The 5,537-nt window shown below is 40.0% G+C and overlaps 1 protein-coding gene across 1 annotated transcript in view; it reads left to right on the forward strand.

The window, feature by feature from the left end:
* LOC106876746 (pleckstrin homology domain-containing family H member 2) overlaps positions 1–5,537 on the forward strand; it is a 101,379-nt gene that overhangs the window by 46,498 nt on the left and 49,344 nt on the right. The gene's annotated exons all lie outside the window — the stretch shown is intronic.

A 5,537-nucleotide genomic window follows, 5' to 3' on the forward strand; every position in this document is an offset into this window, starting at 1 on the left:
AAATGCTTAGTGGTATTTCGTCTGCCATTACATTCTGAGTTCAAATTCCGCCGAGATGGACTTTGCCTTTCATTCTTTCGGGGTCGATAAATTAAGTCCCAGTTACACACTGGGGTCGATGTAATTGACTTAATCTCTTTGTCCGTCCCCTCTATGTTTCGCCTCTTGTGGACAATAAAGAAATAAGAATCGTTAGCACATTGGGCTAAATGCTTCGCGGCATTTCATCCGTCTATATATTTTGAGTTCAAATTCTATTATAGTCAGCTTTGCTTTTCATCCTTTTGGGGTCAATAAAATAAATACCAGTTAAACACTGGGGTCGACGTATTCGTCTTTACCCACTTCCCTGAAATTACTGACCTTGTGCCAAAGTGTGAAACTAATATTTGGCTTGATGTCATTGTTGGATCTTTTAGAATGTTTTATCATCATCATCATCATCATCATCATCATCATCATCAACTCTGCTTTTGCTACTGATAGTATTACCATTGTCATCATCATCACCACCACCACAGTGAGGCCTTCAGTGTGGTTGCTTGGTCTGCTGGACATATTAGCTAAATCTCTCCCAAATAACAAGCTTCTATTCTTAAACAAGGAAGGAAGTAGTTGATCATATAGCCTTGTACACCCCTAAAAGGACCAAATGTTAATGGTTGATTCACCCCACCTTCAATCATAAGCCTGCTTGATCAGGGTTGGCTTTAGACAAAACATCATTAACATCACCATTCTTATCACCACCATCCCTGCTGCTACTACTATAAGTTGACAGTTAACACCATCATCCTCATCACTATTATCAACATCACTGCTATTATCATCCTCATCCTCACCATCATTATCATCATCATCATCATCATCATCATCATAGCATGAGGCATTTATGTATAGTAATGCCCTTAATATATATACATATATATATATATACATCATTTCTCATTAAATTCCTCAATGTTTCAATGTTAAAACAAGCCATTCACACACATAGGTGGGGAAGCTTTTGAATGGAACAGCAACCAGTCTCAGACATCAGAAGCTATCTGACCTCCAACCTCTTGTCAATGAGCTGACCTAGCTTAATCTTTAAATTCTCTTAATCTCTGAAAAATACTGAAAACACCATTTATAATACTTCATATTTGTCAGAATGTTAAAATAAAGCCAATTCTATTGAATTTTGTGATATGCCTTGACTTATAATGGTATTATCTCTTTGATTTTTATGCCCCAAACTACATTTTTGTGGAGCTTTGTAGCATATTAGCTGAGTTCTCCATTCTGTTTAATGCATAGAGAGGTGCCAGCTGTATCATCGTCATCATCATCATCGTTCAATGTCTGTTTTCCATGCTGGCATGAGTTGGACGATTTGACTGAGGTCTGGAAAGCCAGCAGCTAGACCAAGCTCCAATCTGATCTGGCAAGGTTTCTACAGCTGGATGCCCTTCCTAACGCTAACCACTCCAAGAGTGCAGTGGGTGTTTTTTACATGCCATCAGCACGAGAGTCAGTAAGGTGGCCCTGACGTTGATCATGTTCAGATAGTGCTTTTTACGTGCCACCAGCACAGGAGCCAGTCAGGCGGCACTGGCAACGACCACGTTCAGATGGTGCTTTTTATGTGCACTGGCACAGGAGCTAGTTAGGCGGACCTGGGATCGACTACATTCAGATAGTGCTTTTTTCATGCCACCGGCTAAGGTACAGCCAGTCGCTAGTTGTTTATATAACACAGGTGCCCAGGCATGGCTGTGTGGTAAGAAGTTTGCTTACCAACTACATGGTTCTGGGTTCAGTCCCACTGTGTGGCACCCTGGGCAAGTGTCTTTTGCTACTTCCCTGGACTCACCAAAACCTTGTGAGTGGATTTGGTAGACAGAAACTGAAACAAGCGCATTGCATATATATGTGTGTGTGTGCATGTGTGTGTTTTTCTGTCTGTGTTTGTCTCCCCACTACCTCTTGACAACCACTATTGGTGCGTTTATGTCTCCATGACTTAGCAGTTCAGCACAAGAGACCGATAAAATAAGTACCAGGCTTAACAAAAGGATATAAAAAAATAAGTACTAGGTTTGTTTCATTTGACAAAGAAACTTCAATGTGGTGCTCCAGCATTGCCACAGTCTGATGACTGAAACAAGTAACAAATAAAAAAAGCAAAAAGTAAATGATAGTGCATGGGGGCAGGGACCAACTGTGAGAGAAAGAAAAGTATAGACTCAATGCTGGATTGGTGCTTATTTTTGTCAACCCTAAAAGGATAAAATATCGAGTCAACTTCAGCATCATTTGAACTCAGAATGTAAGGAACCAGAAGAAATGCTGCTATGCATTTTGTCTGGCATGGTAAAGATTCTTCCAGCTTACCACCTTAATAATAATAATAATAATAATAATAATAATAATAATAATAATAACGTTGTTGGCACTCCGTCGCTTACGACGTCGAGGGTTCTAGTTGATCCGATTAACGGAACAGCCTGCTCGTGAAATTAACGTGCAAATGGCTGAGTACTCCACAGACACGTGTACCCTTAACGTAGTTCTCGGGGATATTCAGCGTGACACAGTGTGACAAGGCTGACCCTTTGAATTACAGACAAGTAATTAAAACAGGAAGTAAGAGTGAGAGAAAGTTGTGGTGAAAGAGTACAGCAGGGTTCGCCACCATCCCCTGCCGGAGCATCGTGGAGCTTTAGGTGTTTTCGCTCAATAAACACTCACAACGCCTGGTCTGGGAATCGAAACCGCGATCCTATGACCTTGAGTCCGCTGCCCTAACCACTGGGCCATTGCACCTCCACTAATAATACTACTAATAATAATAATAGTAATAAAGGTGGCGAGCTGGCAGAAACAGTAGCATGTCGGATGAAATGCTTAGCGGTATTTCGTCTGTCTTTACGTTCTGAGTTCAAATTCCACCGGAGTCGACTTTGCCTTTCATCCTTTCAGGGTCGATTAAATAAGTACCAGTTATGCACTGGGATCGATGTAATTGACTGAATCCCTTTGTCTGTCTCGTTTGTCCCCTCTTAGCCCCCTGTGGCCAAAAAAAAAAAAATAATAATGATAATAATAATAATAATAATAATAATAATAATAATTATGTCACATGTAAACAAAGATAAGTTTGTTTTTGAAGCGTTGAAATGTATTGTAGAACAAGAAGATAGATATATTTTTTAAATACTGATAGAGCAGCATATATAGGATAAAATCCTTTTAGAGCATAAAAATTTGTCGGCAACCAAGTTTGTCGATCCTAATAATAATTAATTCTTTATTGGCCACGAGGGCTCACATACAATAACATTAAAGGACATGCAACAACATAAAAGACAAAAACGGGACGATATAATGGGTTTTACAGCGTGCAAACAAGAAAAATGATAAAAAGTTGACGTTGGCAGAATTTGAACTCAGATTGTAGCGACGGGTGAAATACCAGTAAGCCTTTTATCCAGCGTGCCAACTTAATAATAATAATAATAACAATAATAATAATAATAATAATAATAATAATATGCCTCGATGCAGTACGAGGCACTGACTTTCATGGGTTCTGATCTTAACTGATTGGAAGTGCTATCATGTACATTGCTTTGTCTTGGCATAAAAAATGGGCTACAGCAATTATTCTGCTCAATATCACAGATTTGTTTGTCAATTGTTTTACTTTAACCAGTCAAGCATGCCCCTTGGTTGCTGATAATATGTGCATCTCTAATCATGAGCAGAAGTGGTGGGGGAGAATCACATTGATGTGTTTAGTGGAATTCTTTGGGGTTTGAATAATTCACTTCAGCAAACGTTTGTGTTTCATTCATCATCCTTAAACAAACCTTATTCAGGGACCATTTGAGTGAGATGGGCTACTTACCCTGAAGAAAATTCTAACTGGGCCCCACCTGCAATGTCATGCACTGTTTATCTTGATATGAGATCACCATATTGCACATATATGGTTGTGATGCATGTGTCTGGTATACCCTTATCAGACGAGTAGTCATGATGATGTGTATACTGGGCTTTGTGTTTTATCCCAGCATTTCTTTGATGGTATGTGCTGCTCTCTCACTCAATAATAATAATAATAATAATAATAATAATAATAATAATAATAATAATGATAATAGTCTTTCTTACCACAGGAACAAGACGTAAAATTTGGGGGGTGGCAGTCAATAAGATCAATCCTAGTACGCAACTGGTACTTAATTTATTGACCCCAAAATGATGAAAGACAAAGTCAAACCCAGCGGAATGTGAACTCAAACAAAATGCCGCTAAGCATTTCACCCAACGTGTTATACTACTACTACTACTACTACTACTACTAATAATAATAATAATAATAATAATGATAATAATAATTTCTACTATAAGCACTAGGCCTGAAATTTCGGGGAAAGGGACTAGTCAATCACACTGACCCCATTGTATCAATGGTACTTAATTTATTGACTGACTCCAAAACAATGAAAGGCAAACTCAACCTTGGTGGAATTGAACTCAGAACATAAAGACTGACGAAATGTGGCTAAGCATTTTGCCCAGCATGCTAATGATTCTGCCAGCTCACTGCCCTAATAATAATAATAATAATAATAATAATAATAATAATAATAATAATAATAATCTTTATTTTTGCATCATCATCATCAGCATCATTGTTTAACATCTGTTTTCCATGCTGTTATGGGCTGGATGGTTTGACTGAAGACTGGCAAGCCAGTAGGATACACCAGGTTCCAATCTGATCTGGCAAAGTTTCTACAGCTGGATGCCTTTCCTAATGCCAACCACTCCAAGAGTGTAGTGTGTGCTTTTTATGTGCCACTGGTATGGGAGCCAGTTAGGCAGAACTGGCATTGGCAACATTCAGATGTGTCACCAGCACAGGAGCCAGTCAGGGGGCACTGGCTTCGACCACATTCAGAAGGTGTTTTTTACATGCCTCCGCCACAGGAGCCAGTCGGGAGGCACTGGCATCAACCACGTTTGGATGGTGCTTTTTAGTAATTTCAAGGGGAGTTGGAAGTTTATTACATCAACCACAGGGTTTGACTGATTACTCATTTTACTATCCCTGAATGGCAGTTGACCTCACAAGAATTTGAACTCAGGTCACAAAGACAGACAAAGTGCTGCTAAATCTTTAGGTCATTGTGATAATGATAATGATGGTGGCAATGGTGGTGCTGGTGGTGACGGCAGTGATGGTTATGGTGGTGATGGTTGTAGTGGTGGTGGTGACTATGGCAACAGTGGTGGTGGTGGTGGTGGTGACCACAGTGGTGTTGGTAGTGGTGGTGACCAAAGCAATGCTGGTGGTGGTGAGGGCAGCAAAGGTAGCAGTGTTTGACAGCAGTGATTGTGATAGTGGGGATTGTGGCAATTGTGTTGGTGATGGTGATAGATGGTGATGGTGGTAGTGGCAACAGTGGTGTTGGTGGTGGTGAAGGTGAGGGTGACAATAGTGGTGATGGCAGGTAGTGATGGTGCTAGTGGCAACAGTGGTG

Source organism: Octopus bimaculoides, chromosome 6 (assembly GCF_001194135.2).
Source record: "Octopus bimaculoides isolate UCB-OBI-ISO-001 chromosome 6, ASM119413v2, whole genome shotgun sequence".
NCBI lineage: Eukaryota > Metazoa > Mollusca > Cephalopoda > Octopoda > Octopodidae > Octopus > Octopus bimaculoides.